Source organism: Ricinus communis, chromosome 4 (assembly GCF_019578655.1).
Source record: "Ricinus communis isolate WT05 ecotype wild-type chromosome 4, ASM1957865v1, whole genome shotgun sequence".
NCBI lineage: Eukaryota > Viridiplantae > Streptophyta > Magnoliopsida > Malpighiales > Euphorbiaceae > Ricinus > Ricinus communis.
Window position 1 is genome coordinate 2,963,653 of NC_063259.1, and position 5,754 is coordinate 2,969,406.

At 42.3% G+C, this 5,754-nt stretch overlaps 1 non-coding gene across 1 annotated transcript; it reads left to right on the forward strand.

Moving 5' to 3' along the window:
* The first annotated feature begins 5,386 nt into the window (after positions 1–5,386).
* On the forward strand, positions 5,387–5,493 carry LOC125369960. Its single transcript, XR_007215682.1, has one exon. It is a non-coding gene; the product is annotated as a small nucleolar RNA R71 (small nucleolar RNA).
* The last annotated feature ends 261 nt before the right edge of the window (positions 5,494–5,754 follow it).

Below are 5,754 nucleotides of genomic sequence, written 5' to 3' on the forward strand. Positions count from 1 at the left end.
TTCAATGTTGCACCATTTGGCACGGGTGGGGGCACGGCCGTGCTGACCAGCATGGCCTGGTGTTGCTGTCCGTGGTGCCTTCGGAAGCCGTGGTGAGGGCTGAGATTTCCTTTGTGTTTTAAGTGTATATTCATCACGAGATTGGGCATGGGAGTGGTGATCGGCACGGCCTGGTGATATAAACCGTGGTGCCTTCAGAAGCAGTGGTGAATGGCTAAAATCCCCTATTCTACATGTGTTTTCTCATCACGGGCTTGACTTCGGAGCACGCCCTGGTGTTGTAGCCCGTGATGGCCACAGAAATCGTTGTGAAAGGGTTGATTCTAGGCTTTCCTTCGCCATCTCGAGTCGCCAAACTCCCTACCTGCATTTGACATATATACTCACACATTTAGGCCGTAAATCAAGTAAATGAATCAAACGGGAAAGTCCCACTTCACCGATTACTATAAATCCGACATAAGTTATTCTAACCCTAAGTTCATACAACTATGTATAATATAAAAAATAATTGTTCTAAAGATCAACAAGCATGCAACGAATGATAACATAAAAGTGGATCGAAGAAGAGAACATAAAACTGGAATGGGAATTCCTCCCAAGGGCGCTTCTTTTTTATTCTTGAGTCATTTAGCTGGACTCAATATGAACCATCATTGCCGATACAGAATCATGTTAACCCGCTGCTCAGTCTCCAACGAGTTTTTGTGATACACTTTGAGCCTATGTCCATTGACTTTGAAATCACCTTTCTCGGGATGATGAAGCTCGATTGTGCCATATGGGAAAACTTGCTTAACCATGAAGGGCCCCGACCATCGACTCTTGAGCTTCCCTAGGAACAACCGAAGACGTGAGTTATATAATAATACTCTATCTCCACTCTGAAACTCTTTGGGACCTTTAAGCCTCTGATCGTGCCACTTCTTTGTCTTCACCTTGTAAATTGAGGAGTTTTCATACGCTTGTTGACGCCATTCCTCCAATTCACCCAGTTGCCACTGTCTTTCCTTACCTGTAGAATCAACATCAAAATTGCAAGTTTTAAGGGCCCAAAGAGCTATGTTCTAATTCGACAGGTAAATGATAAGACTTCCCATATACCAGCCTATAGGGCGTAAAACCTGTGGAGGTCCTATATGCAATCCTAAATGCCCATAATGCCTCATCTAGTTTCGAGGCCTAATCCTTCCGACTTACAGCCACAGTTCTCTCTAATATACGTTTTAAACCCCTATTAGTAACCTCAACTTGCCCACTAGTTTGTGGGTGATAAGGAGTGGAGAACCGCTGCGTTACACAATAGCGCCTGAGTGCCTTTTCCAATTGAGCATTGCAGAAATGCGTTCCCCTGTCACTAATTAGCACTTTAGCTGTGCCGAACCTAGCAAATAACTTTTTAAGAGACTTGCAAACAACTCTAGCATCGTCAATAGGTAAGGCCTGTGCCTTCGGCCATTTGGAGAAATATTCAACAGCCACTAGGATATACTTATGACCATTCAAGGAAGGGAAGGGCCCCATGAAGTCAATACCCAAATGTCAAATATCTCAACAGTTTGGATACTATTTTGGGGCATCTCATCACGGGCAGAGATATTACCTGAGCGCTGACAAGCGTCGCAAACCTGAACAAAGGTTTTAGCATCTTGAAAGATAGTTGGCCAATAAAAGCCTGCATCCAACATGTTCCTAGCAGTATGGCTCACTCCTTGATGGCCTGCTACAGGTCCTTCATGACAATGCCTCAAGATTTGGAGACTCTTTTCACCATAAACACATCGGCGGATGACCTGGTTTGCACACACTCGATATAGGAAGAGGTCTTCCTAAATGTAGTATTTCAAATCGGCAAAAAATTTCTTCTTTTACTGATAAGTCATACCCTTTGGTAAGACCCTAGCCACAAGATAGTTAGCATAATCAGAAAACCACGAAGAATCGGAATATACCTTTAATGAATACAAGTGGTCCTCTGGAAATCGATCATCTATCGTGCTCTCATCAATTGCATCCAAACTCGGATTCTCCAGTCTGGATAGGTTATCTGCTGCCAATTTTTTTGCACCCTTCTTATCTCTAATCTCAATGTCGAACTCCTGCAATAATAAAATCCATCTGATCAATCTTGGCTTAGCATCATGCTTATTAAAAAAATACCTCAAAGCTGAATGGTCAGTGAAGACGATGGTCTTTGATAAGACGAGGTATGATCAGAATTTGTCGAAGGCATAAACAACAACCAACAACTCCTTCTCCGTAGTAGTGTAATGTTCCTAGGCTCCTGTTAACGTCTTACTAGTATAGTAAATGGGTTGGAACTTCTTATCAAATCTCTGTCCAAACACAGCTCCAACAGCATAGTCACTAGCATCGCACAGTATTTCAAGGGGCAGCCCCCAATCAGGGCATCGTACAGTATTTCATAGGGGGCTATGGTCAAAAGTTTCTTTAATAACTCAAAAGAAGATACACATGCATCATAAAAAACGAAAGTTGCATCCTTAACTAGCAATTGAGTAAGAGGCCTAGTAATCCTAGAGAAATTTCTAATTAATCTTCTACAAAATCCAGCATGGCCTAAGAAACTCCTAATAGCCCTAACAGAACTAGGGGGTGGTAGCTTAGATATTATTTCCTTTTTAGCTCTGTCGACTTCCATCCCCGCATGTGAAATCATATGCCCTAGAACGATTTCCTCTCTCACCATAAAATGACACTTTTCCTAATTTAGCATTAAGTTACCCTCAATGCATCTAAGTAACATGCATTCTAAATTTGCCAAACAGTGAGAGAATGAGTTACCAAAAACAAAGAAGTCATCCATAAATACCTCCATCGACTCCTCAATCATATCATAAAAAATGGCCATCATACATCACTGAAACATAGCCGACGCATTGCATAGGCCAAAAGGCATTCGTCTATAAGCGAATGTCCCGTAGGGGCAGGTGAAAGTTGTATTCTCTTGGTCTTCAGGTGCAATTTGGATATGAAAATATCCTGAAAAACCATCAAGGAAACAGTAAAACATGTGTCTTGCCAATCTTTCTAACATCTGATCAATGAAAGGAAGAGGGAAGTGATCCTTCTGAGTTGCATCACTAAGCCTTCTGTAATCGATGCACACTTAGAATCTTGTTACCCTCCGTGTAGGTATTAGCTCATCCTGCTCATTTCAAATTACTGTCATGCCTCCTTTCTTCGGCACAACCTGCACAGGGCTCACCCAAGAACTGTCAGAAATAGGGTAAATTAATCCTGCATCTAGGAGCTTAATTACCTCCTTTTTCACTACTTCCTTCATGTTCAGATTAAGCCGCCTCTGTGGCTGAACTACCGCTCTATAGTTATCCTCCATAAGAATCTTGTGAGAACAGAAACTAGGGTTGATCCTAGGAATATCGGCAATGTTGTAGATGAAGGACTTCTTATACCTCTTAAGCTCATCTAGAGTTTTTGCTCGCTCCTCCGGTGTTAAATCTGTTGCAATCATCACTGGTAACTTTTCTTCCTCATCCAAGAATCCATAGCTTAAGTGCTCAGGCAGCTCCTTCAATTCTAAGGCTGGGGTGTCCTTAAAAGAAGACTTCACTTTCCGCACTTCTGACCTGTTAAGAGAAAGAAAAGGATCAGTAGAACAGCTAGGCTCAGTAGCTAATAAACTAGCGAGTTGCTCCAACACTAGCTCGTTGGACAGCTCCTCCTCCTCTCCTTACAAGTCTACTTATGAAGGATCATCAAGTAACATTTCCTGTAAGTGAGACTCAACCAAATTATCCATAATATCAATAGAAAATACAACATTATCATGGTCTAAAGAGTGTCTTATAGTAGTCGCTAGGTCGAAGGTAATGGTCTCATCATCTACCCTAAGTTTTAGCTTTCCATCACAAACATCTATTATAGCCCTATAAGTTGCAAGAAAGGGTCTACCTAGGATTAAAGGTATAGTACTCTCACCTTCCATATCCATAACTACAAAATCTACAGGAAAATTAAACTTTTCTACCTTAACAAGCACATCTTCAACAATACCCCTAGAAATCCTTATAGTTCTATCAGCTAACTAAATTCTCATCCTAGTGGGCTTAGGTTCATTCAAACCTAATTTATCAAACAGACTAGTGGGCATTAAATTTATACTAGCTCCTAAATCAGCTAATGCACCACTAATAGGAAAATTGCCAATGACACAGCGAACAGTAAAACTCCTTGGATCTTTTCTTTTGAGTGGCAGCTTGTTCTGAAGAATAGCCGAACACTCCTCGTTCAGAGTCACGAGTCCCAAATCCTCAAACTTCCTTTTATTGCTCAAAATTTCCTTTAAGAACTTTGCATACTTCGGCATCTGTGAAATAGCTTCAACAAAAGGCAGGTTAATCCGCAGTTGTTTAAACAAGTCAAGAAACTTACCAAACTGCTTATCAACCTTCTCTTGCTTAAGTCGAGCAGGGTAGGGGACTAGTGGCTAATACTCTCCCACAGGGCTCTTCTGCCTGTCTTCCACCTTTTCTCCTCCCATTATCTCAGGCTCTAGCTCCTGCCTAGCTTGCTTATCCTGTATACAAACATCCTCATCATTAGCTAAAGGTAGAGAGCTAGACAATTGCTTACCTGACCGCAAGGTGACAGCCTTGCAATGCTCCCTAGGGTTTGACTCTGTTGTGCTAGGGAGCGATCCTTGTGGCCTTTTAGACAGCATCTTAGAAATCTGCCCAATTTGACTCTCTAAATTCTGGATGGATGCCTACTGATTTCTAAGGGCACTGTCTGTCTGCTGGAATCTCGTCTCTGTCGACGTGAGAAACTTTATCATCAGCTCCTCCAAACTAGATTTATTTCGCTATTGTGGTGGCCGATGCGATCTCCGAAAGCCTAGTAGACCCCGGGCATTGTTATTTCTCCACCCGAAATTTGGATGGTTATGCCAGTCGGGGTTATCTGTGTTGTTGTATGGGTTGTTCTGCTGTCTAGGGGCATTACCCATGTAGTATACCTGTTCCATGTCAGCAAAAACAATAGAGGAAGAATTATTACTAGAGGCAGACATACCTCCCGCATTATAGTTTGTATTTTAGTGCGGAACACAGCAAAATTCACAGCTTATTTGGGCTGCATGAACCAGCATCTGAAGCTGGTCTAACTTCTTAGTTAGAAGCTCCACTTGAGCTGCTATGGAGTCTAACTCTTGACCATTCCTTGTTTAACCGGCTGACTCCTAGAGGATTGCCACTGGTAGTTATTCATGGCCATCTCTTCTATCAGGTTCTGTGCCTGCTCTGGCGTCTTGCTGTTCAAAGCTCCACTTGCTGCAGCGTCCACCATTTGCCTCGTAGCAAGGTTCAAACCATTATAAGAGGTCTAAACCTGCATCGATACTGGTAGACCATGGTGTGGACAGCATCTCAACAAGTCCTTATACCTCTCCCAGGCGTCGTACATGCTCTCGTCGTCCATCTGCATAAAAGAAGAAATGTCATTTCTCAATTTAGCAGTTTTAGTTGGGGGAAAGTACTTGTAAAGAAATTTTTTAGCCAAAGATTTCTAGGTTGTAATAGTGTGCGGTGGAAGGGACTGCAGCCATCTCTTTGCTCTATCCCTTAAAGAAAATGGAAATAATCTCATCCGGATGGCATCATCAGTAGTTCCATTTATATTGAAAGTGTCGCATATCTCCAAAAAGTAGGCTATACGGGCATTGGGATCCTCGCTTGGTAGTCCCTTAAACTGTATACTTTGCTGTACCATCTG